Source organism: Amblyraja radiata, chromosome 5 (assembly GCF_010909765.2).
Source record: "Amblyraja radiata isolate CabotCenter1 chromosome 5, sAmbRad1.1.pri, whole genome shotgun sequence".
Lineage (NCBI taxonomy): Eukaryota > Metazoa > Chordata > Chondrichthyes > Rajiformes > Rajidae > Amblyraja > Amblyraja radiata.
The window spans coordinates 97,875,278-97,902,801 of NC_045960.1; the positions used below are offsets into that span (position 1 = coordinate 97,875,278).

Consider the following 27,524-nt stretch of genomic DNA (forward strand, 5'->3'; position numbering starts at 1 on the left):
AGAGGTTTCTAAAACTGGAGGGCAAAGGCTTAAGATGAGAGAGAAGCGATTTAGGAGGGATCTCAGAGGCAGCTTTTTCACTCAGAGGGTAGTCCGTATCTGGAATGAGCTGCCAGAGGAAGGTATGAAAGCTGATACAATTATGACTTGTAAAAGACCTTTGGATAGATATGTGGATAGGAAAGGCTTAGTAGGATATGGGACAAATGCATGCAAATGGGACTTGCAGAGAATGCCAACTTGGACAGGTTGGGCTGAACCGTCTGTTTGCTTGCTGAATAGCTTCATGACTAAATATTTCCCTGTAGTTATTGACCCATTTGCAAGTGGAAATAACATCCAAACCAATCCTTCAAAACTCTTTGTGAATTTGAAAGTCACTATTAAATAATTTTTCTCATTGTCAGCTTGAAAAATAATTCTCTGTTCTCTTCAAATCTCTGTTCTATTCCCTTCATGTGCCTAATTCCTTCTACCTGGATTTCTCGCATAACCCCTCTTCATCCTTTTCTTTGTACTGCCATACATCCAGTGCCATACATCCTGGATTTGTACTCAGTATGCACAGAAGGTGCTGAGTACCTGGAATGTGCTACATGGGACAGTGATGCAGGAAGATACGAAAGTGGTGTTTCAGGGGCATTTTGATAGGCACATGGATATGCAGAGAATTGAGGGATATGGATCATGCGCATACAGATGAAATTAGTTTACCTTGGCATCTTATCTTTGGAACAGATATTGTGGGCCGAAGGGCCTATTCTTCTGCTGTATTTTTAATTCTAAAAGAAACCTGGATAATTGAAGAAATCTTTGCTTCTGGTGGACATGTTCACTGTCCAGAACAAGGGGTCACAGTTTAAGGATAAAGGGAAAATATTTTAGGACTGTGATGAGAAAAACTTTTGTTACACAGAGAGTGGTGAATCTCTGGAATTCTCTGCCACAGAGGTAGTTGAGGCCAGTTCATTGACTATATTTAAGAGGGAGTTAGATGTGGACCTTGTGGCTAAAGGGATTAGGGGGTATGGAGCGAAAGCAGGTACAGGATACTGAGTTGGATGATCAGCCATGATCATATTGAATGGCGGTGCAGGCTCGAAGGGCCGAATGGCCTACTCCTGCACCTATTTTCTATGTTTCTATGTACCCAAAAAGCCTATAGACCTTTAAATACTTAGCATGAAGCAAAAAAATAAAATAGCCTTTTTTAGGTATTATTTTTTTTTCAAATTTTTTCATTATGATCCCAGGGTCATTTAAAAAAATATTTCTTGGGTTGCAGGCATTACAGGCAAATCCTCTCTCCACTTGCCCATAATAAGATGGTCAGCTATATTTCTGCAGTCAGTGCGATGAGGAGAGATCCTAGTTTTCGGCCAGCTGCGCCGAAGGAACTTGATGATGGTATGCAACTCAATGAGGAGCCTGAAGCTGACAAGGTTCCTCTCCATCTGAATCAACATTCAGGGCAGATTAAAAAGCAGAAAAATTGCAGATGTTGGAAATCTCAAATAAAACGAGAAAGTGCTGTAAATACTCAGCAGGTCAAGCAGCACCCGAGCCATAGACTTGATTCGGGTCAGTCATGCTTCAGTCGGACGACAGCAAAACAACCTGGTTACGTGGACAACCGCAGTTTCCACCCTATACATGGATCGATGCCCCCTCCCCTTCACCTGGTTCGTTGGAGCTGTGACATAGCAGATTTACTAGCCTTATTTGCATGCCACTCATAAGAATCGGTTGCGTCGTTTAGTTTAGAGATTCTGATTCATTTAGTTTAGTTTGGAGATACATAGTAGAAACAGGCCCTTTGGCCCACTGAGTCTGCGCCGACCTGCGACCTATGTACACTGGCACTATCCTACCCTTTAGGGACAATCACAACTTTTACCGAAGCCAATTAACCTACAAACATACACATCTTTGGGATGTAGGAGGAAACCGAAGCACCCGGGGTAAACACAGTCACAAGGAGAATGTACAAACTCCGTGCAGACAGCACCCGTGGTCAGGATTGAACTCGGGTCTCTGGTGCTGTAAGGCAGCAACTCTATCACTGCGCCACCATTCTGCTCTACCATGCCACCGTGCTACTGAAACTTGCAGGGTTAAATCTGCAGTTTAGACTCCCAGTAAAATTGCTCGGCACCAGTCCGATGCAGCGTTGCGACATAGTCTATGGTTCTTTAATCTACCTTTTCTTCAAGGTGAGGTCCCTCCTAAATTGTATTTTTCTTAAGTGAAAAGAAGAAAGTGGGAGCTTGGGAAATTAAGCTCACATTTATAGGCATCGTGGGTGTAAAGGTAGAAGAGCAGCAATAATTTCTGATGTGATGGGGTTTTCACGACACAATGATCATTACACCAGTGCATTTTAAGCACAGCTAGCAGTTTCATCAACCTCAAGGGTCAAAACGTTTGAGGGTATGTCCCTTATCAGTACTTAAGCACAAAGCTTACACTGCAGCTTTGCCTTATCGGAAGGTTGGCTTTGATTTTTTCTTTATTTGTGGGACTAATTTGGACAATATCGGTAAAGCTGCATTTATTGCCCATTGTTAATTAACCTAAGAATGTTCTTCTTATTGCGCTGCAGAGCAACTGCAATGTTATACTGTAAAGTAGTGAGTTGCAGAATATATCCAATGAAGAATTTTTAAGATCTCTTGGGCGTTTGCTCTCAACATATAAATCTTTGTGAGCTCTCTCCAAGACACTTTGGTTGGAACAAAAACTGAAGAAGCACTAAATGTTCCACCCATTATGACTGAAGTTCACCATCAACAATCAGATTAATCTTTTCCCTGATTCAGAGATCAGGCAACACCTTCAGTGGATAAAAGAATAGTGGCAAATGCACAAGTGACTATTAAATGCATCATTCTAAGTTCTGCAAACAATGAAGCTGCACAGATGACACGATGTAGTGGCCACATTTAAGCAAGCAGCGTCGTGTGCTACATAACAAAATCAGACAGGCAGAAGCATTGACCCTTTTAAAATAAATCAGTTGAAGCACTAAAAGATCTGAACGAAAAATTTCAAATCCAACACACACAAATGCTGACTGCAGTTTCAATGTCACACTGAAATGCATTTTACATTATAAACTATGCAGTGTTTTGCTGAACATTTAATTGCAGTTTTAGATGCAGCTATTGCTAAAGGGCCTGTCCCACTTACACACCTTTTTTGGCGACTGCTGGCATCCGTCATAGGTCGTCGAAAATTTTCAACATGTTGAAAATTCAGCGGCGACCAGAAAGACGCTACGACTCTTTGGAGACCTCTCACGACTATAGGAGACTACATGTCGCAAGGGGGTCACCTGTATGGTCGTGAGAGGTCTCATATAGTCGTGAGAGGCCTCCAAAGAGTCGTAGCGTCTTTCTGGTCGCTGCTGAATTTTCAAGTTGAAATTTGAAATTTGACCGGCGGTCACCGAAAAAGTCGTGTAAGTGGGACAGGCCCTTTAATGTGGGGAATCGAGGATTTCATGATTTCCTATCTCTCTGTTCTCCTGAGCCCACCCGAACAATCCCGATAGTCTCAAGAAGGGTCTCGACCTGAAACATCATCTACTTCTTTTCCAGAGATGCTACCTGACCCGCTATGTTACTCCAGCTTTTGATGTCTGTCTTCAATCCCAATAAAAGATCATTAATTTGATATGATAACTCTATTTCTCCATCAATAGATGCTACCTCACCTGAGACTTTTCAGGTTTTTTTTCCTTTGGACTTTCACATCCACAGTATTTTGTTAAAAAGTCCTTAACTTGTTGATCTTTCATAATGCATTGTGCACTGTAACAGATTTGCAATGTGAACTCAGTGTCCCAGTCTGGATGTCCATTAACAAATGCCAATGCAATAGGATGCTATGGCTATCAGAATACCACACTTTTCCACTTACGGCTTGTGTTCTAAAGTGAAGTTCGAGGAGCTTTGCCAGGCATCATTTTGAGCTTCATTTTGCACTTGACTACAGTATCCAAACCATGACTATTTGAATCCAGCACTAGGTTCTCAAGCTCTTCCATTTCTAGTATGACTACCTTGAAGTAGTACTATTCTTCATGTAAATTATAAGAAAATTCACAAAGAGTCAAGGACGGTGCTACGGCGGCTGAGGCGGCGGCGACCTGGATCCTGGGCTCGGCCGCGGGCCGGTGGAGGACAATGTCGGGAGCTCGCAGGTCACAGGCTGGTGCCTGTTTTCCGGAGCACCCGTTGCAACAGCTGCGGGCAGCTTCGACCACCCCCCGGGCCGCCATCGCCCGGTGGGGTATCGCCTCGGCGCAGAGGGAGAAGAGGAGGGAAGAGACAGTAACTCTAAGACTTTTGCCTATCACAGTGAGGAGGTGTTTGGTGAACTCACTGTGGTGGATGTTAATTTGTGTTTATTGTGTTTTGTTATTATTACATGTATGGCTGCAGGCAACAGCATTTCGTTCAGACCGAAAGGTCTGAATGACAAATAAAGGATTCAATTCAATTCAATTCAAGGACTGCTTTGTGGTGAAATGAAACTCCAAGGAACCATGTTGCTAGAGGCTTGCAAACAGTACCTGGGGAGAGATTTTTCTCAATCTCTCAATTTATTTTCAATGGAAGACTGGAAGGCACCAAAGATAAAATGTGACTGATTATCTTCTTTAGTGTGGGATTGCACATACTCATGCCAAAGCTCCAGTGGTAGATTACATTACAGAAGTAACTGGTCCTTGGCAAAGTGCATGCTCTGCAAATGGCTCCACGTCAATATCAGGGCCAATCGTCCACAACTGTGCTCATCCCATACCCCAGGATTCCCTTAATGGCTACAGATGTAGCAATCTTTGCTTTGAATGAACTCAATGACTGATCTTCCACGATTGTCCAAATTTAGAGAATTATAAAGATTCCTTATCCTCTGAGTGGAGACATTTCTGCCCAGCTCAACGCTCAATGCTAACTTGTTCTCTTGCTGTGGCCTTTCGTCATGGACCCTCACAATAGGGGAGTCAATCACCATGTGTTCAGCTAGTCAAGCTCTTTGAGAATTTTATGAGTTTCCCAGGATATCTCATTCTTCTCCACGACAGAGAATGAAGACCTAGTCACTCTGTAAATGGCATGCCTGGAGTTTTCCCTTCAGGGCAATACATCCTTACAGAGGATGTCAAGGAGATCAAAACTGTACACAATACTCAGTCTTACTTCATCTCACCCTATCAGCACATCCTATGTTTTTTCTTTTTGCCGTGTAGATGTTGTTTCTGAAATGCACCTCATATACAACTTTAAAAAAAGCACTTGGCAAATATCAAGCAAAGTGAAAGTTTAAAGAGCCAAGATTTCCAAACTGCAGAAAGGCTGTTCATGAAAAATGTTATCTCACAAAAATTCTTCTCACAGAAAGAATTAGACTTGTTTTATATTCTAAACATGGAAGAAGAGATGATACTCATTGGTATTAAGTGATGATAAGCTATTGGAGCCTGAAAGCCGTGACCACCAGGTTCAGGACCAGCTTCATCCCAGCAACAATCAGGCTCTTGAGCACAACGCAACATTAACCTCAGCAAATGTGATTTTCTTTGAACTGCGTCTTTCATTACAATATGGACTTTGGGTTTTGCACTATTAAGATAATCCAGTATTATGGTTATGAGTTTATTGTATTTTTAATTATGATATATTATTTGTGTGTAATTGTATTTACAGGCTTGTTTGCCTGCAGCAAGTAAGAATTTCAATGTTCTGGTGTCGGTACCAATGACAACTAAACACTCTTGATCTTGGACCAGAAAGAGGATGGAAAGTAAGTCACAATGTAAGATTTCTTGGAGAGAGAGTGTCAGTATATATTGCATCTTTAATAATTTAAGTGAAGATGTTAAATGCAAAATATATTGGTGGGGTTTGGAAAATACCTTTGTTTTCTAAATATGGATCCAGAGCTTCGGAAAAGTAGGAACTAACTTCAGAGATTGTTCGTAAATTTACTGTGAGAGGTTTAGTAGGAGAACATCTATAATAGCATAACTTGTTAAGGAACTGTCAGCACGGATTCAAGCAAGGGAGGTCATGTTTAATTAACCTGCTGGATTTATTGCGGACAGGCTAACCAAGAGAATGCAATGGAGATTATATACAGAGTTTGGCAGAAGCGCCGGATGACTTTTGCATGGTGGCTTTCTTTTTATAATGCCTAGGGTAAGGAATCATGCAGAGGGAAGCAATATTATCTGTCAGACAGAAAATCATCTTAAAACACAGAATTGGAACCAGTCAGGCAAAACATAAATTACAAACCTTGCAGCCAAGGACCTTTCTTGGGACAATGGCTACATTTCATTTGTAAATAGCAAAAACTTTGCTATTGTGTGTTCAAGGAGTGCGCCGTTTGATAATAATGGACCACAAGGCAGCAGATGTGTGTGGTTTGGCTGGTGCTCAGTGGTAGCACTTCTAAATCTGGGTCATAAAATCCAAAATTTGAGCTCCACCCAAGGACTGAATACATAATGTGGGGGGCATTCCAGTGCAACGTGAGGGGAATGCTGCAATTCTGCAGGTGAAACACATTGGATGAGATGTTAAAGCAAGGTCTTGTCTAGCCCGTGTCAATGAAGGTAAAACAAAATCTAATTTGATTACTTCTAAAAGAGCAGGTTAGTCCTGGTTCATATTTATCCCTATGCTAATATCATTTTATAGATCATTTGGTCATCGCTGCACTGATGCATCTGGCATCTTGCTGTGCTCAAATCGACTGTCCCGTTTCCTTTATCATTTGTATTGTTTATATGTTCCAGTCCATCACACAAAGAAGCCCTTCCCCATCGACTCCATCCACACTTTATGCTTTCTCGGGAAAGGAGCCAACATAATCAAGAACCACTCACACCCTAGTTATTCTCTCTTCTCCCATCAGGCAGAATATACAAAAGCTTGAAAGCACGTACCACCACATTCAAAAGCAGCTTCTTCCCCTGCTGTTATCAGACTCTTGAATGGACCACTCATATCACTGGATAGACACAAAGTCCTGTAGTAACTCAGCGGGACAGACAGCATCTCTGGAGAGAAGAACAAGTGACTTTTCCGGACGAGACTCTTCTTCAGACTTCGCTCTCGTATCATCGGGATGAATTCCCTATCTTCCATTCTACCTGTAGTTGTAACACTGTAGTCTGCACTGTTTATTTTTTTATTTTGCTCCACATGAGAGTTTATTCAAGATGGTGGTGCGGGCGGACAGAGGAAAGGAACTGTGCCAGTGACCGAGGAGGAGGCACAACTCCCGCTCGCGAGTGCTCTGCGTGGTCCGAGGTTGGCTGTGGGAGGCACCAACGGAGGCTGATTGGATTGGGCACCGCTCCAAGTGACCCGGATAAGATGGAGCCAGCAGCAGCATGGAGCAGTGGAGATGTAGTGGAGGACATCAACAATATCGCCTGATAAGGCTTCCCCTTCATCTCTAACCCAGTGCCTCCGCCAGGACAATTGGCATTTATAGCCAAGGTTAGACGCTATCATTTTAACAACTTTGAGGTTGAAGTGTAAAAGGTGGCGCCATAAACATGGCGATCCGTGTGACCTGCCTCAGTTTAATCTACTATTTTATGCTCTTGTACTTGTGATTTTATGATTGTGCCTATTTATAGTTAGATTTTACTAAACTGTATGTAGAAATTAGATTTCATTGGGCCTAGGGAAACACGCTATCGAACCATGTACTCATGTATGGACTTACCATCAAGGGCTCGCAGTCTGACGAGAGGCTAATCGGGAGCTCCAACGGCGCAGAGGCTCGACCAGCCCCAACGCGGGGTGCGATTGCCAGCCCGGGGGAGCTGACATACCCCCTATGCAGGAGCTAATCGCCCCGATGTGGAGGGCCCGACCGCCGGCTACGGGAGTCAAGATCGTCCCGTCAACGGAAGGCTCGAGGCCCCCGACCATGGGAGAGCAAAGAAGGGAAAGGATTTGAACTTTTTTTCGCCTTCCATCACAGTGAGGAATGTGGAGGATTCACTGTGGTGGATGTTTATGTTAAAATGTATTTTGTGCGTTCCGTTGCTTTTTATTTGTATGACTGACTTGGCAAATGAAATTCCTCGTAAGTTGCAAAACATACTTGGCTAATAAAGTATTATTGTGATTATGATTTGGTTGGCACACACATTTTTTCACTGTATCTTGGTACATGTAACAATAACAAACCAATACTTCACTATTTAATTCCCTTAATTACTTCACCTCTGTGACCTCCTCCAGCTTTAATATAGTTGAGAGATATTCATTGACACTTTGTCCACAGGTATCAGGCTAGATTTTGTATACTAATTTCAGAGGTAGTTTTAACACCAAAAATGTTCTGAGTCATCAAAGAAAATGCAAATCATAGTTGACATATTCAGAAGGATTCAGATCTCTCAGTCAAAGTCCAGGGTAATTTGATGTGAATAACCGTCCAACAACTAACATGGTCGGAAGGGAGCAGTGAAGATGCATGCTCAGTTGTTCGGATAAGGTTATACTGGTTTAAAAAAATTGATACAGAATAGTGCAAAACTGCTGTTATCAAATTATCATAAACTTTGCTGTCTTGGCAAAGAAATGAAAGCAATGATCTCATGGAACTGAATGAAGTACAGGTTGAGTCTACTACTTATACAGTTGGATTCTCAATCAGCAGGTTCAGAGGATGATGACAAACATAGTGAATGGGGAATTTTTCTCCAATTCTATGGCAGTGGCCCAGGTTAGTTCATGTCCTCTTTACTATTGCCAAAGCAGGTCTCTAATCTCCAGTTAAGGCATATGTCAGTCTTTACTATTCATAAGCCTTGTGTAGATAAATAATTTGTGCAGATGTGGTATGGGTAGTATTAATGGCACCAATGCCAGTCCAGTGGGTGCAGAGCAATGGTAGAACAACTTTCATTTCAGGTCTTCTGCTCTAGTGCGATTGCAGTTTTCCAGTCTAAAGGTTTGAGTACCCCTAATCTAGATCATTTTCTACTGTCTTGGTATTTACATGATGCAATGATAATGGTGCAGTTGACAAACATAGGTGGAGAATGCAGGAGAATGCCATGATTGTGTAGTGGAGGAGACTCAATGAGCCAAATTCTGATCCTACGACTTATGAACTTATGAAATCATAGCCATTTACCCTCTATCAACCAATCTACAACAGAACCAGAGATGTGATGAAGAAAACGCACAGGTTTATGAAAGACTGTGGAAGAATAGGGAACCAGAGGTCCAAAGCCGTCTATTTCTCATAAAACACTTGCCCTTACGACAGATCATATCCATTTATGTGTTGCTCAATGTTAAAATGTGTATAATTAGATGATTTGCATTCTTCGGAGGTTATAAGGTGAACAAACCAGGCAATCTAATGTAGTAAAAATGTAAGTCACCGGGAAAAGATAAGCAGGTGTAACTAGTTCTTTTTGTACACTAGGGTCTGGGGGGGGGGGGGGGGAGGGAAAGCGGTGACCTACTGAAAGTTGAAGATAATGAATGGAATTCACATCATTAATCTTAGCAAGTTGCTCGCTGAGATGTAAATGTCAGACAAGATAAGTTAAAAATGTGGGAATTAGAAGTAGAATAAAAAGCTGAGAGAACTGCAGGATTAATTACTGGTGAGGATCACTGAAGAAGAAAGGGTTCAATGGATAATTGGATGCATTTTTGGGTAACTGAAAGGATTGAGGCATATGGCAGAAGATAAATAAGCAATCGATCATCTCTATAAGCTTTTTGACCTTTCCCTGTTTCTGCTCCTGTTCTTATGACAGTATCTCAAGTAACATGCTTTCACTGTTTTACGGGAGGCTCAAAATGATATGCAATTCCCACATCTTCATGATAGAGCAAGCCAGAGAAGGAACAATTTGCACACACTGTAATTAAATACAAAAACTATCTCCAGTGGGATTCTGGAAATTTGAATAAATTAACAGTCTTTTTAGAGCACACTGCTCCAGCACTGTACAGTTTCCACAAGATGAGACAATGGTTATAGATTAATTATAGGGTAGAGTAGGTTAATCTAGTTAAATAATAGTTGAGAAAGAACTTTTGAAATCATCTGCTCAAACCTCTTTTCACCATTACAACTAAACAAAACAATTGGCCAATTCCTGGCAGTCTCTTCAAACACACCAGTTGACAGGATGTAGGTGCTTAAAGGGAAAATATTGTGAACAAACAATAATGCTGCAGCAGTGATGCTCGTGAGAGGAGAGAGGAGCCGGAACGAGCACATGAAGCACAACTGAGGACAACTCACTGGAATGCGGTAGTCATGAACTCCGAGAGAGGTCCTCGTTGCCGTTAATCTGACCTTACATTCTGTGCTTCTTAGTGGTGAAACAATGAACTCCTGCAGGTTGCAATCACTGTGCTAGGAAATGTTGGCATTGTAGGTGTGAAGCAGGTCAGATCTTTACCATTTTTGACAGGGAAATATAGAAAAATGGGAGCAGGAGTAAGAGTTGGCTCTCCAAGTTTGCTTTACAGTCAGTGCCGAAATTTAAGGTTATGTGCCTCAATTTAATCATGGCTGATCATCAAAAGTAAGTACCCTATTTTTCTGGCCTCTGGCATTTTCAATACCCTCTGGCCCCGAGTAAATTATCCAACTCCTTCTTGAATATATTCAATGACTTGCCTTTGATTACATTCTGTATAGAAAATTCCACAGGTCGCTCTCTCTCTGGTGAAGTAATATTTCCTTTTTTCAGACTGAAAGGGTACCTCCACAAATTTTAGATTGTGACCTCTATTTTGAGAGTCCTGAGCCATCAAGAACCTGCTTCCGGCATCCTATCTGTCCAGGACCTGTTTATCTATTAACTTTCTATGAGGTTTTCTGAAATGCCCTCTTGATTTTCTACCCTCCACTGAATATCAGCTTGACTGACCCAATCTCTCTTCTTGAGCCATGCGAGATATGTCAGACCTGTCTATTGCCTAATAATACTTGAAACATCTGACATGCGATGTTAGATTTGCAGCTTGAAGCATGCTAACACTATGCCATATTTAATCTGTGCTATGTAATTAGCCCTGAAGCTAATTATAGCATGAGCCATATTAGAACAGGGGCATGAACGATCGCCATCATTTAAGTCCTGAAGTAGGTAAGACTTGTGGCATATTGCATCTATGCTATATTAGACCTGTGAGACCCGAGGCAAGTTGAGCGAAACGGGTACATTTCAAGTAATTTACATTTTTTTTTGGTTGATATTAAAGTATTTAATTGCTAACAAATATATTTAATCATTTTCCATATTTACTACTATTTTCCTTAATTACTATTTGTCATATTTTTTTAGTTTTTGAAATATCTATATTAACATATTTTTAATAGGTTTAAAGCTGGTTTTCATTTTAGAGCTATTTTATTTAAGCTTTGAACATCTGTAAATGTCAAAGACCTACATAGCCCCTTAATTGCCTGTCAAAACTGCACAAGCCTCACCAATCAAGAATCCGTTTTGGCGAGCAAGTTGTCATGGCAAATATCCTGGAGAGGAAAAGGAAAATAAATAAACAAAAAATAAAAAAATGAAAGCCGCAAGAGTTTTCTTTTCCTCTTGAGGTCAGCTAGAATCATGCGAGCAACAACTGTCAGATTCTAATGAAAGAAACAAAGAGACAGGCACGGATGGGACATCCAGTCAACAAAATGAAAACCAGCTTCAGGTCCAAATTAGATAAGTGTATCCTACCTCAAATATCTCCAAGGTCCCCACGTAACGTGGACATGGGGAGATTTAATCATGGGCCAAAACCATCAGTGCACATTTGCTCAGAGAGTTATAACTTAAAAAATAAATTGCATCCTTAGCATTGGCCAGCTGATATCAATAGGAGAGCATTCAAGAGTCCAAAAAAGCATTGCTGTTTTTGCATTTAAACTTCCTGCCAGAGTGTTAATATCACGTGGGGCAGTTGGAGAATAATTTGCAGGCACTTGTGATGTATAAAGTAGAGTATGTTGGCAATTTGCGGGTGTCCTAACTTTGGAAGTTGTGTTGAGCCATGAACTAACCTGCACAAGGTCCACCCTGGCAGGAGCTCTAATAGTGGTGGTTCCTAGCCAGGGCAGTGCCTGGAGGTGGAGGTTGGATTGGGTTCACCCAAAGTAAAGGTCATCTGGTCACACATGGCAATGAGCGACCTACTTCTCCAATGATGCATTTATGTTCTGATGGCAGAGGATCATCAGAGTTGGACAACTTCGCCTCAAAGGGGTCTCCTGTTAAAATGCTGGACAAGTTGGCATGAAACTGAGCCCATTGTTGCTTCCATGGCATACTTCCCAGGACCAAGAAACCCTGCCCCCTTAATGTGCGTTCATGAACCCACTATCTGAAGTCTGAAGCTTCGTCAAAGACATAAAGCATATATTGCATCGCAATGACATGCTTGTTGCATGCCCTGCATTACTTGTGCATAGCAGATTCACATTCAGAAAAGTAGGTGCTGAGTGTGATATTACCCCTAGTGTAGGAAGTGGATATTAACATTTCTAGTTTTGAATTTATTATTTTCACATGTAGATAGGTACAGTAAAAAGCTTTGCTTTGCATGATATCCAATCAAATAGACCCAGGTTCAATCCTGACCTCGGGTACTGTCTGTGCAGAGTTTGCATGTTCTCCCTGTAACCACGTGGGTTTCCTCTGGTGCTTTGGTTTCCACCCACATGCCAAAAATATGTGGGTTTATTGGCCTCTATAAATTGCCCCAAGAGTGTAGGAAGTGGATATGAATGTGGGGTAACATGGAAGAAGGGTGATTGGGTCAATGGTTGTTGTGCACCCATTGGGTCGAATGGCCCGTTTCAATAGACAATAGACACCAGAGTAGGCCATTCAGCCCTTCGAGCCAGCACCGCCATTCACTGTGATTATGGCTGATCATCCACATTCAGTACCCCGTTCCTGCCTTCTCACCATATGCCCTGACTCTGCTACCTTTAAGAGCTCTATCTAACTCTCGCTTGAAAGCATCCAGAGAATTCTCTGAGGCAGAGAATTCCACAGATTCACCACTCTCTGTGAGAAAAAGATTTTCCTCATCTCCATTCTAAATGGTCTAACCCTTATTCTTAAACTGTGGCCCCTGGCTGGACTCCCCCAACATTGGGAACATGTTTCCTGCCTCTAGGGTGTCCAATCCCTTAATATTCATATACGTTTCAATAAGATTCCCTCTCAGCCTTCTAAATTCCAGAGTATACAAGCCCAGCCACTCCATTATGTCACCCTGGGAATTAACCTTATGAACACGCTGCATTCCCTCAATAGCAAGAATGTCCTTCCTCAAATTTGGAGACCAAAACTGCACACAGTACTCCAGGTATGGTCTCACAAGGGCCCTGTACAACTGCAGAAGGACCTCTTTGCTCCAAAACTCAATGCCACTTGTTATGAAGACCAAAATGCCATTAGCTTTCTTTGCTGCTTGCTGTACCTGCATGCTTACTTTCAGTGACTGACGAACAAGGACCTCCAGATCTCTTTGTACTTCCCCTTTTCCCAAATTGACACCATTCAGATAATAATCTGCCTTCCTGTTTTTGCTACCAAAGTGGATAAGATCACGTTTATCCACATTAAACTGCATCTGCCATGCATCTGCCCACTCACCCAACCTGTCCAATTCACCCTGCATCCTCATAGCATCCTCCTCACAGTTCACATTGCCACCCAGCTTTGTGTCATCTGCAAATTTGCTCATGTTACTTTGAATCCCTTCATCCAAATCATTGATGTATATTGTAAATAGCTGCTGTCCCAGCACCAAGCCTTGCAGTACCCCACTAGTCATTGCCTGCCATTCTGAAAGGGACCCGTTAATCCCAACTCTTTGTTTCCCGTCTGCCAACCAATTTTCTATCCATGTCAGTACCAATGCCATGTGCTCTAATTTTGCCACTAATCTCCTATGTGGGACCTTATCAAATGCTTTCTGAAAGTCCAGGTACACTACATCCACTGGCTCTCCATTGTCCATTTTCCTATTTGCATCCTCAAAAAATTCCAGAAGATTAGTCAAGCATGATTTCCCTTTTGTAAATCCATGCTGACTCGGACCAATCCTGTTACTGCTATCCAAATGTGCCGTTATTTCATCTTTTATAATTGACTCCAGCATCTTTCCCACTACCGATGTCAGGCTAACTAGTTTATAATTTCTTGTTTTCTCTCTCCCATCTTTCTTAAAAAGTGGGATAACATTAACTACCCTCCAATCCACAGGAACTGATCCTGAATTTATAGAACATTGGAAAATGTTCAACAATTTCTAGAATCACTTCCTTAAGTACCCTGGGATGCAGATCATCAGGCCCTGGGCATTTATCAGCCTTCTGTCCCATACGTCTACCCAACACCATTTCCTGCCTAATGTGAATTTCCTTCAGTTCCTCCGTCACCCTAGATCCTCTGGCCACCAGTATATCAGGGAGATTGTTTGTGTTCTCCTTAGTGAAGGTGGATCCGAAGTACCTGTTCAACTCGTCTGCCATTTCCTTGATCCCTATAATAAATTCACCTGTCTTCAAGGGCCCAACTTTGGTCCCAATTAATTTTTTCCTCTTCACATACCTAAAGAAGCTTTTACTATCCTCCATTATATTCTTGGCTAGCTTACCTTCGTACCTCATCGTTTCTCCCCGTATTGCCTTTTTATTTATCTTCTGTTGCTCTTTATGTTTCCAATCCTCTTGCTTCCCGCGAATCTTTGCTATGTCATATTTCTTCTCTTTTATTTTTATACTGTCCTTGAGTTCCCTTGTCATCCATGATCGTCCCTTACTCCCCTTGAAATCTTTCTTCCTCTTGGGAATGAACTGATCCTGCACCTTCTGTATTATTCCGAGAAATACCTGCCATTGTTGTTCCACTGTCATCCCTGCTAGGGTATCTTTCAGGTCAACTTTGGCCAGCTGCTCCCACATGCCTCCATAGTCCCCTTTGTTCAACTGTAATACTGGCACTTCCGATTTTCCCTTCTCCCTCTCAAATTGTAGCTTAAAGCTTATATTATGGTCACTACCACCTAATGGCTCCTTTACCTCGAGTTCCCTTACCAAATCCGGTTCATTACACAACACTAAATCCAGAATTGCCTTCTCCCTGGTTGGCTCCAGTACAAGCTGCTCTAACAATCCATCACGGAGGCATTCCACAAACTCCCTTTCTTGCAGTCCAGTACCAACCTGATTTATCCACTCTACGTGCATGTTGAAATCTCCCATAACCACCATCCTTGTGACATGCCAATTTTAAATCTTGATTCAACGTACCCTATATCCAGGCTACTGTTTGGGGACCTGTAGATATCTCCCATTAGGGTCTATTTACCTTTACAATTCCTCAGTTCTATCCATACTGACTCCACATCTCCTGATTCTACGTCACCCCTCGCAAGGGATTGAATTTCATTCCTCACCAACAGAGTTACCCCATCCCCTCTGCCCACCTGTCTGTCTTTTCGATAGGACGTAAACCCTTGAATATTCAGTTCCCAACCCTGGCCCTCTTGCAGCCATGCCTCTATAATTCCCACAGCATCATACTTGCCAATTTCTAACTGAGCCTCAAACTCATTCACTTTATTTATTATACTTTGTGCATTCATATAATACTTTTAATCCATTACTCCCCTCATCCTTCACATCGATTCCTATTTCACTTGACCATAGTCTCCCATCCCTCTCTGAGCTTTCTGTCCCATTTCCATGTTGTATCTCTGAACCAATCTCGGTACTGCTTGAAAGGCCAGGATTTATTGTCCACTCTTAAATGTCCCTCAGAATTGGGTGGTGACTGGCTATCTTCATTTGCGCTAGTCTCTCTGGGAATGGTGTTGGGTAGGAAATTCCAAGATTTGGTCCTAGCAGCGATAAAGGACTGGCAATAGTTTTCAAATTCAGGATGCCCTGCAAGGAAGGTCAGAGAGTATAGAAACAGACCCTTCACCCCACTTATCTATGCCAATCATGAGAGGGATCTGAAGGTGGAGGTGCTCCATTACACCTGCTGCCTTTGTCCTTTGAGATCACGTGTTTGGGTACCTCAAGCCCGAAGAGCGGTAATGAACAGATAATTGTTTTTTGGGCTTCTGAAATTGCCCATGACACTGGGCAGAACGTTCCTTTCCCTTGAAACAGAATCTTTGATGTTCACCTGAGAGGCCACACAATGTCTGTGGTAAATATTCACCCATCAGTGCAATACTAAAGACACGCTGCTCCAATTCCCTTTGTTGTCATATATGAATACATTTTAGAAACACAGCAATTATTTGGAGTGTTTGATTTGCCCATTTACTGTTAGCTAAAAGACTCCGTTATTTTTATGAAGCGAATTAGCTTACAGGCTCTCAGTGCTCAAACTGAACAAATGCCACATGATTTTCTCAAAGCGAAAAATGTATGCAAGTCACCCGAGTGGCTCACTTGAGATGCTGCAGTCTTTGCCTGTTGTAAATGAATTCGGCAGATGGTAAATGCATGCAGAATTTATAAAGCAACAGCGAGTCACTGATACCACATCAATCCAGATTGATAACAGGTTACAGCCACAGATTATTGCAGTATGGAAAACATCATCCTGTAAATAACAGCAGGGTACACCATGTACTCTAGTCTTTTCATTCTTTAATAAACAATAAAAGCTGCTGCAGGGGGCACTGCAGCACTATAAAAACATTCCATGTAACAAAGGTCTGCTGCTTTAATAAAGCACTTTTTCTTTCCAAAATAAACCACACGTTGTTGGCAAAACGTATTACCCTTACAAACCTAACCCCCTGAAATAGGAAAGACTTCCATTTCTCAATCGCAAGGAGCCTCATGAGCAGCACAGTAGTGCAGAGGTAGAGTTGCTGACTTACTGCATGAGAGACCGGGTTCGATTCAGACAACAGGTGCTGCCTGTATGGAGTTTGTACATTCTCCCTGTGACCCCATGGATTTTCTTTGGGTGATCCTGTCTCCTCCCATACTCCAAAGATGTATAGGTTTGTAGCTTAATTTGCCTCATGTAAAATTGCAAATTGTCCCTAGAATGTAAGATAGTGCTAGCATACAGGGTGATCGCTGGCTAGCGTGTACTAGGTGGGCTGTCGGGCCTGTTTGTGCACTGTATCTCCAAAGTCTCATCGTTGACAAAGTACTTTTTGAAAGTACTTTGGCCACTGCTGTAATGGGTTGGATCAAGCTGGCTTTGCATCCTGATCAGAAAACATCCAACCAATCAAACAGAAGTAAGCCCTGTCAGCATGCTTGTACCATGTCGAGGACTAGCCGACCAATTCCGGGGTGAACATAGCTGTCTGCACCACATGTGCCCAGTCTTGTTAGGACCTCCCAAATTCTGTTGAGGTTCCAACACCCCATTTACTTCAATTGGAATTCTGGATTCATTTTAATGATTCTAGATCTTATTTGAATTATTTCTTCACATTTATGTTATTTGATTTTTTAAAAATAAATAACAACTTTTAAATTATTTATTTCAGATTGTAAAATATTTGAATGACAGGAATTTAAAGAATACTAAAATAACTTTCATAGTCATCAAAGCTTTTGTAAGGGTCTGTGGGGTTAGTCAGATCTGGGGTTTTGTTGTTATTGAGACCTGGCTTTTAAGTGGAAGCTTCAGAGGCATCAGAGGCAATCTTTCACACCTGACACAGGTAAGTGATGGCATGCGGAGATCTCAGGCAAGTTTCTGGGCAGCAGACTTGGTCCATTACAATCTGACATAGCCTACAAATTACAGCAATCTACTTCCATTATCTTATAACAATTGTATTTATAATGTTGAACCTCACATTTGATAAAGATAATTGGAGAAGTGAGAGAAGACATGGAAAATGGAAGACCCAGAGAGGCCTTTTCAGGTTGAATTTGAGAGAGTGTTTCTGTGTATGGCAGAATCCAGAATGGGGTATTACTGTTTAAAAATATGAGTTTGACACTCAAGATGAAAATGACATACAACTAATTCCCTCACTTCTTATAAGATCAAATGAGGCAGAGGATCTGAATACTTTAAGGCAAAGGTAAACAGATTATTGATAAACAAGGGGGTGAAAGGTAACCAGAAGTAGGAAGAATGAGGTTACAATCAGATCAGCTATGATCTTAGTATATACTGTAAGCTGATCAGGCTTGAGTAATCTACAGTGCATTCAGAAAGTATTCAGAACCCTTCACTTCTTTCACATTTTGTTACGTTACAGCCTGATTCTAAAATGGATTCTTTTTTTTTTAAATCATCAATCTATACACAATATCCCATAATAAAAAGTGACAACAGGTGTATAGATATTTTTGAAAAGTAATTAAAAATAAATAAATGAAATATCACATTAACATAAGTATTCAGGCCCTTTAATCAGTACTTTGTTGAGGCAACTTCGGCAGTGATTACAGCCTCAACATTTCTTGGGTATGACGCTACAAGCTTGGCACACCTGTATTTGGGTAATCTCTCCCATCCTTCTCTGCAGATCCTCTCAAGCTCTGTCAGGTTGGATGGGGAGCGTTGATGCACAGCTATTTTCAGGTCCCTCCAGAGATATTCGATCAGGTTCAAGTCCGGGCTTTGGCTGGGCCACTCAAGGACATTCACAGACTTATCACAAAGCTGCTCCTGCGTTATCTTGGCTGTGTGCTTAGGGTCATTGTCCTGTTGGAAGGTGGAACCTCCGCCAAGTCTAATGTCCAGAACGCTCTGGAGCAAGTTTTCATCAAGGATCTCTCTGTATTTGCTACATTCATCTTTCCCTCGATCATGACTAGTCTGCCAGTTCCTGCTGCTGAAAAATATCCCCACAGCATGATGCTGCCACCACCATGCATCACCATAGGTATAGTATTGGCAAGGTGATGAGTGGTACCTGGTTTCCTCCAGACGTGACACTTGGCATTCAGGCCAAACAGTTCAATCTTGGTTTCATCAGACCAGCAAATCTTGTTTAGGTGCCTTTTGGCAAACTTCAAGCGGGCTGTCATGTGCCTTTTACTGAGGAGTGGCTTCTGTCTGGCCACTCTACCATAAAGGCCTGATTGGTGGAGTGCTGCAGATATTGTTGTCCTTCTGGAAGTTTCTCCCATCTCCACAGAGGAACTCTGGAGTTCTGTCAGAGTGACCATCGAGTTCTTGGTCACCTCCCTGACCAAGGCCCTTCTCCCTCGATTGCTCAGTTTGGCCGGGTGGCCAGCTCCATGCAGAGTCCTGGTGGTTTCAAAGTTCTTCCATTTAAGAATGACAGAGGCCACTGTGCTCTTCAGGACCTGCAATGCTGCAGACATTGTTTTATACCCTTCCCCAGATCCTTTCATCTTCATGGCTTAGTTTTTGCTCTGACATGCACTGTCACTGTGGGACCTTATATAGACAGATGTGTGCCTTTCCAAAACATGTACAATGAATTTAATTTATCACTGGTGGACTCCAATCAAGTTGTAGAAACATCTCAAGGATAATCAATGGAAACAGGATGCACCGAAGCTCAATTTTGAGTGTCATAGCAAAGGGTCTGAATAATTATGTAAACATGATATTTCAGTTATTTATTTTAAATTACTTTGCAAAAATTTCTAAACGCCTGTTTTTCCGTTTTTATTATGAGGTATTGTGTGTATATTGATGATAAAAAAAATGAATTTAATCCATTTTAGAATAAGGCTGTAACGTAACAAAATGTGGAAAAAGTGAAGGGGTCTGAATACTTTCTGAATGCACGGTACCCCTGTTGCTAATTGACATGCAAGTTAACTTCTTCAGACCATTGTTTTTAGCTGTTGGCTACAGTTGGTATTTTTTACTTCAAGAAACTTAGAAACAGAGAACCATCTAGCCTCTTAAGCCAAATCTGTTATTCACTTAGATCATTCTCAACTTGGGCCATACTTATCATAACTTAAATGTTTTTACCCAACACAAATGTCTGTATCAATTTTGAACATTCAGTGGGTTTTTGTGGAGTAGTTTCAGATTTTCACCCCCCTTCAGGTGAAGTTGCAGCTGACATTGGGCCTCAGGTCTAATTTAAAGCATAAAATTGAGTCGCACCCACTCCCTTTTTTCCTCCACCAGTGAACATAATCGCTATCAACTCCTTTAGTTCAACTAAGGATCTCATTTGGACCATACTTCAATCTTTCATCTTCCAGCTGGGAATGGAGGATTGGAGGACTTGAGTTAAGGAGACATGTACAAGACATTGGTAAGGCTGCATTTGGAGCACAGTACATGTTACAGTTACAGGGTCTGGAAGGTTTGAGATAAGAAGAGGCTGGAAAGGCAGGGCAATTTTTCCCTGGGGCATAAGAAGCTGAGGGTTGACCTTATAAAGGTCACAAAAAGGGTATATAAAATCATGAGGGACATAGATAAAAGGTGGATAGTCACAACTTTTTCTGGGTGTAGGGAAATCCAGAACCCAAGAGGCAACATTTCACACAGGATGGCACATACATAGATAGCTGCCAGAGGTAGCTGTGGAGTTTATAGAGGTGGGTACAATTAAAATGTTTAAAAGACAAGCGGACAGGTACATGGATGACGAAGGTTAAGGGGATATGGACAAAAGCAGGCAATGGGACTGACTTGGATAGACCACAGTCAGACAGTTGGGCCAATGGTGTATAACTCTATGCTGTATTTCCATGCTGTATAACCCTTTGACTATGGTGAAGAAAATGCAGGCCCAGCTTAAAGTCTAAAACCTAACCTAATAACTTAATGTTGCATATTCCAATGCTGTTCTGTGTTCCCATAACATTAATTTCTCATCATTGCCTGCAGTAATGTCCAACTGCCAAAGCAGGACTATAAAGACAAAGACCTAGATGCTGGAAATCTCAAATAAAACAGGAAATAGTCAAAATACACTGGTCAGGGAGATTTGTGGAAAAAGGAGAGCTAACATTTCTTATGTCAAATGCAATATCTATTTATCTCTTCACATATGATGTATGACCTGCTGAGTGTTTGCACCATTTTATGCTTTTATGAGATAGGGGATCTCATTTTATTTCGGAGTCACGTGAGTGATTCCGTGAAGAACCCGCTCAGCACGCATGCGCGGCATTACGTTTCAGCAGGCAACAGCGGCAGGCGGGAGTCAGGCGCTCCCGCTACAAGCCTGAAAGAGGAAGCTTTAGGTAAGCACATACCTTCAGTTTAACCAGCCACTCGCGTCTGTTTGTTGCTCCAGGTGGAGCAAAGCAGCAGACGCAAGCGGCGCCCGTTGGACTCCGGGCAAGGAGCGTTCCGTTCACGGAAGGGGGAGAGACGCCACCAGGACCGCACACGCTGCGGTCCACAGACAGGGTGCTGCGCCGGTGCCAGTCCAGACGCAAGCGGCCCCCCTTGGACTCCGGGGGAGTCAGGCGCTCCCGCTACGGGGTGAAAGAAACGGACCATCAGGTAAGCTCTGAGGTCGGGTTTTTCTTTCACAGGAGGAGCCTTCTGCTTTCAGGCAGAGAAGAAAGGCTCTAGAACAAACCTGTCCCCCAAGCCACGGAAGAGTGGGGGGGGAGGGGGGGGCAGCAACAAGGCGGTAGGACCGCTTACCTGGCCTCCGCTATTCCCCGATACCGCGTCCTAGCCCAGCCTGCTAGTGCCTGAGCAGCGGGCTGGAAGAAAAGCCACGGAAGAGGCGTCCGGCCGGTGGCTTCCGACTTGTCGGACGGGGATGTCTCTCCACCCGCCCGGGGGAGAGACAGCCGCCTGAGCCGCTGGAGCGGCTCCTGGAGCAGGAGCTCCAGCGAGACACGCTTCGTGAGGGGCGCTCTCGCAGGGAGGAGTTCATGCACTCCCTCCACAGTGCCTTCTGCACTGTCCATTGCTTCCTCCTTACCCGAGGGTAGCTTTGGTGACCAGGACTGGGCTGGTCAAGAAGAGGGGACGATGGCTGAAGATCTCGGGAGTATGCAAGTGGTGCAGGAACAGGAAGAGCTGCTAGGTGTGGTGGACCGCTACGTGGCAACCCCACGTGCAGGAGGCCATTCAAGGCCCTACAGGAGAGGTGGTCAATGAGGTATACAGCTCCAGAGAACTGTGAGTCCCTTAAAGTGCCAGCTGTAAACAGCCAAAAGTGGGGGCACGTTGGGGCAAACATTCGGAACCAGGAGCTAAAACTGCAGCAGATCCTCAGGCTCCTGACGTCAGCCATCACATCATCTGCTCGTTCCGTGGACCAATATGGAGATGACCACAACCTTCGTAAACAAATCATAAGACCTGCCATAAAATCCTAAATTTGCGGGGTTGTGCAAAACCCCAGCCACTGAGCCAGACCCACTGCTCTCTGGCAAAAACCTCACAAAGCATATGAAGGATATGGAGAGGCCTCAACAAGCTTTCGGTCTCATGAGGGCAGGCCCCGGGACGAGCAAAACCAAAAACAATAAGCAGCAGCACCCCATCGCGTCCATCAGTCGACGTCTACATATGGGACTGATGAAAGCTCGGGGTCCGCATTCTATCACCGAAAGCCTTCTTTAGACCAGGGCCCAGAGCGGACCCCATGGAAAATGTTCCACCCCCCAACATCACCGCCACGTCAGACAACGTGCAACACTCGTTGGACCGGCAGGAAACAGAAGAATACCCATAACCATGGAGGTAGGTGGGTCTGGTTCCTACCAGCATATAGAGTAATACTAACACACGGGAGTCTATCACGAGTGATCAGTATATACTCAATGGCATTAGTGGATACAAATACAATTCATACTAGAAAAATTGCCACCAGGTCAACATTCACCCCAGAGGGTATTTTCCCCTCTCCGTTAAAGAAACGAGAGGGACAAGCTGAACTGGTGAGACTAATTACAAAGGGTATCATGGGAAAACCTGAACCCTTGCAATATATTCACTAAACCCAAACAAGATGGTGGATGTCGCATCATCATTGACTTAACTTCACTAAATATGTTTGTTAAGTATATACATTTCAAAATGGAAACAGTTGTTACTGCCAAACAACTACCTTCCAAAGGATACTTCATGGCAAGCATTGATCTTAAAGATGTTTACTATTTAGTACCATTCACAAGGATCATCGCAGATACCTGAAATTTACCTGGATGGGGCAGCTATAGCAGTTTAAAACGATGTCTTAAATGGTAGGCAAGACCATGGAATTGACTATGTTAGCTGTGTCAGCTACAAAACAGTTATTTGAAACCCTGGGATTGTCTTACATCCAGATAAATCTAAGTTGAAGCCATCCACAATCATGGACTACTTGGGCTTCACAATTAATTCAGTCTACGCGACTGTAACATTGCCAAGAGACAAAATAGTTGAATTGGCACAATCATGCAACAATTTAATAGTCAACAAACTACCAACTACTCAACAAGTAACAGAGTAATTGGAAAAATGGTAGCAGCATTTTCCGGCTACATAATTCGGACCTTTGCACCAAAAACAACATACAGGTCATTATGATCGTGTCATGAAGTTACCCACTGAAGCAATATCAGAACTACAGTGGTGGACAAAAAACGTTTGGCATAGTTTACAGCCCTATTGTCATCAATAATGCCCTATTGATTTAGTTATCCAAACAGATGCCAGTGCTCAAGGCTGGGGAGCAACTAACTCTATATCCAGCACAGGTAATAGATGGACTAACCCGGAGTCATCATTACCACTTACACTGGGCATTAATTATCTAGAGATGGGTGACTTTTATGGTTTAAAGCATATGCACAAATATGCATCACTTGCATGTACGGTTACAAATAGATAAATACTACAGTGGTGGCCTACATTACCCATATGGACGGCATAAAATCGGTATCATGCGACAAGTTGGTCAACACAATTTGGCAATGGTGTGTCAAGACATATTTGGCTATCAGCAACTTACCTGCCAGGTAAGCTAAATGCAGTGGCAGACACCAGGCCACGTAAATTTATTGACAACATCGAATGGATGTTAAAACTTTTCGCAAAAGTTATCAAGCAATATGGCACGCCAGATATCGATTTATTTGCATCCAGGCTAAATCACCAGGTACCTATGTATGTCGCTTGGGAATCAGACCTGAGGCAGCAGCGGTAGATGCGTTCGCGCTGGATTGGGGAAATTCTTCTTCTATGCATTTCCTCCCTTCTGCCTCATCAGTTGGGGACTACGCACAATACAAATGGACTCTGCTTCAGGTATTTTGATAGTACCCGACTGGCCTACACAGCCATGGATCCCAATACTCCATGACCTGGTTGTTGAAACTCCGATGGTATTCCCCAGTGACCCAAAGTTATTAACACCCAGTGTCGGGCACAAGCCACCCGTGCCATGAAAAAAATCAAACTCCTGGGTTGCAGATTCTGCACAAACCACTTCTGGGACTGGGATTATCATAACAAACCGTCGACACCATGTCAGCATCCCTCCGAACATCCACTAAAAAACAGCACTTGTCCAGCATCAAAAAATGGGAGATGTGCTGCTTGGATACAGGGACCACCTACTCAACCGCTACAGTTACCAACGTACTGGAATTCCTGGCGAACTTTCACCATGATGAAGGACTCAGCTACAGAGCCATCAACACAGCTAGCAGTGCCCTGCCTGTCTATTTAAAACCAGCTCCAGGACAACAGGCCATGGGGTCCCACTCGCTGGTGGTCAAACTAATCAAGGGTTTTTACAACTCTAACCCCCTAGACCAAGGTACACCCATACATGGGATGTCAGTGTGGTCCTGACATACCTCAGGGGATGGCCACCAGCCAGATGCCTCAACCTGGAACAATCTATGCTCAAAACACTCATGTTGATGGCACTTGTATCTGCACAGAGGGTCCAGTCACTACACCTATTGCGACTGGACACCATGCTCACAGCTCCAGACCAGATCTCTGTCGTTATCCAGGGAATGATCAAACAGAGCAGACCACGAACACCTAATCCAGTCGTGGAATTCCGGGCTTACCCGCCAGAAACACGGTTATGTGCCATGACCCTACTATCCTACATAGACACAACCAAAATATTCGAGGGAGATGAAAAGTCTTGTGGGTCAGTCACAAAAAACCTTATGGTCAGGTGACGAGCCAAACCATTTCGAGATGGCTCAAGCAGGTGCTAAAAGCTGCTGGGATAAAAACTAACATGTACAAATTTCATTCCACCAGGGCAGCATCCACGTCGACGGCTAAAAGAATGGACGTGCCTATAGACCACATCCTGGCTACAGCAGGATGGTGGGGGGAAAGACCGTTCAGAAAATTTTATAGTAAGCCATTGGCAAAACCTGTTTTAGTTGCAGGAAAGATTTTACAGACTGCAAATATTTAATTTAAGCCCAGGGGAGCAATTTAATTTCTTTGTTGTTATTGTTAAAAAATACCATTGTGTTTTTCTACAAACAGATTCATTGGTTGATTACGATAACACACTTCCTCCCTCAAATACTTCAGCAGTGATGTAGTAATAACTGTTACACGGTTTGAAATCAGAGCTTTGAAAACTTCACGGAATCACTCACGTGACTCCGAAGTAAAATAGTAAGATTAAACGAGAACTTACCAGTTTGAAGTTTGATCTGTATTTTATGAGGAGTTACGATGAGGGATTACGTGCCCTTCGCTCCCACCCTCAATAATATGGGTCAAATTCATAAACTGATGTCTCCTTGTCTTTACTATGTTTACTTCAATAACTGTGTCTATCTGTGATTCCACACCGCTGCTTTGAAGTATGCCGCGCATGCGTGCTGAGCGGATTCTTCACGTAATCCCTCATCGTAACTCCTCATAAAATACAGGTCAAACTTCAACCTGGTAAATTCTCGTTTAATCTTACTATTTTAGTAGAGAACTTGCAGAACCTATACGAGGCCTCATTTTGGGTCTATCACCTAAGGCGCTGTTCTGAAAGCACATATCAGAACAGCATCTATCCATGTCCTCCAGACATGTAGAAACAAGGAACCACACATGCTGGTTAATACACAAAAGGAAGCAAAGTGCTGGAGGAACTCAGCAAACAGACAACATCTCTGAAAAACATGGATAGGTGACGTTTCTGGTCGAGACCCTTTTTTCAGACACTTTAGTCTGAAGAAGGGTCTCGATCTGAAACATTACCTATCCATGTTCTGGGGAGATGCTGCCTGACCTGGTGTGTTACTCCAGCACTTTGTGTCCTCTAGAGATGCCGCCTAACCTATTGAGTTACTCCATCACTTTGCATTTTATTCAAATTTTCAGCACCTGCAGTTCCTGTGTCACCTCTCTTTTTTATAATTACGCCATAAAATTCTGGACTGCCAGATGGAAACAAGCAAAAGCATGCATGAGGCATTTTGAATTAGGAAGAAGTGTATATTCATTTGGGGATGTCAGAGAAAATAGTGTTTAGAATTCAAGTCAAGTCTGTTTTTAATTCCTCATTAGGGAAACAACAACTCATATCAAAGGCTACAAACATTTGACCAGATGGCCCCAGCAATCTTTGTTTGCATCATGTAAGCAAATGATTCTCATTAAGATTTTTCATGTTTTTGGCCCATCCGGTCAAACTCTCCCTGGTAGCATCATCTGAAAACACATCATCACTTTTCACATGTTACATTCATTAATTAACACTTCAATAGACCACTGTTTATTGCTGATCACTACCTGCCCCGGAACTAAATGGCTTGATAAACCATTTCACGGTGGTGAACCTATAGTCACAAAGGCCCCATGGTGGAGAGAGGTGGCAAATTTATTGTCCTGATGAACATTAGCAAACCAGATAGGTTTTTGTTCATCATTACCACTGCCCAGTTTTATTTTAATTCCAAACTGCTAATCTGAGTTTAAATTTCACAACTTCCATAGAAGGAAATGATTTCAGGTCTCTGGATTGTCAATCCAGGCCTCTAGATTATTAATCTATTGATTTAACTGACATCCTGCCATCATTCCACCTGTCCAAGGCTGACAGCATTCAACATATCGTATCACCCTTCAATTGTCTAACAGTCAGTACTGTTTGAATAGATATTTTCTCCAATTGGAGAGATGGACAGATACCCCGCTCTCTGGCAACTTCTTAAAACTGAATTTGCCAATCTAATCCTTCGGAAGCCAACAATCCCCTGCTAGGAAGCGGCCATTCCAGGTGGCCCAGCCACTGTGAGGACTCTCCCGACGCCGGGGTAACTCCACCCGGCCAGAACGGCCAGGAACATCGGGCCTCCGTAGAGGCAATAGCGGTGGCCTCAAATAGGCCTGACTTCTGGGAGAACTGGGGTTGGGGACTGGACTTTGTGCCTTCCCCCACAATGGTAACCATTGCGGGGGGATGATTTTTCTGTGTGTAGTTACTATGTTAGTCTGTGTCCAAGATGGCTGTCAGTAGAGAGAGTGGACGCTGGCGCGCTTTAGCTGCCGCTGCTCTCTCTTCACATTGTGTTTTTTGATTTTTTTTGATTTTGTGTCTTTGGAGCGATTTCTATCT

The 27,524-nt window shown here is 42.9% G+C and overlaps 1 long non-coding RNA gene across 1 annotated transcript; it reads left to right on the top strand.

Annotated features, from left to right (window-relative positions):
• Positions 1 to 25,546, top strand: LOC116973635. The gene is made up of 4 exons (XR_004412097.1): positions 1 to 122; positions 4,025 to 4,030; positions 24,126 to 24,135; positions 25,535 to 25,546. It is a non-coding gene; the product is annotated as an uncharacterized LOC116973635 (long non-coding RNA).
• The last annotated feature ends 1,978 nt before the right edge of the window (positions 25,547 to 27,524 follow it).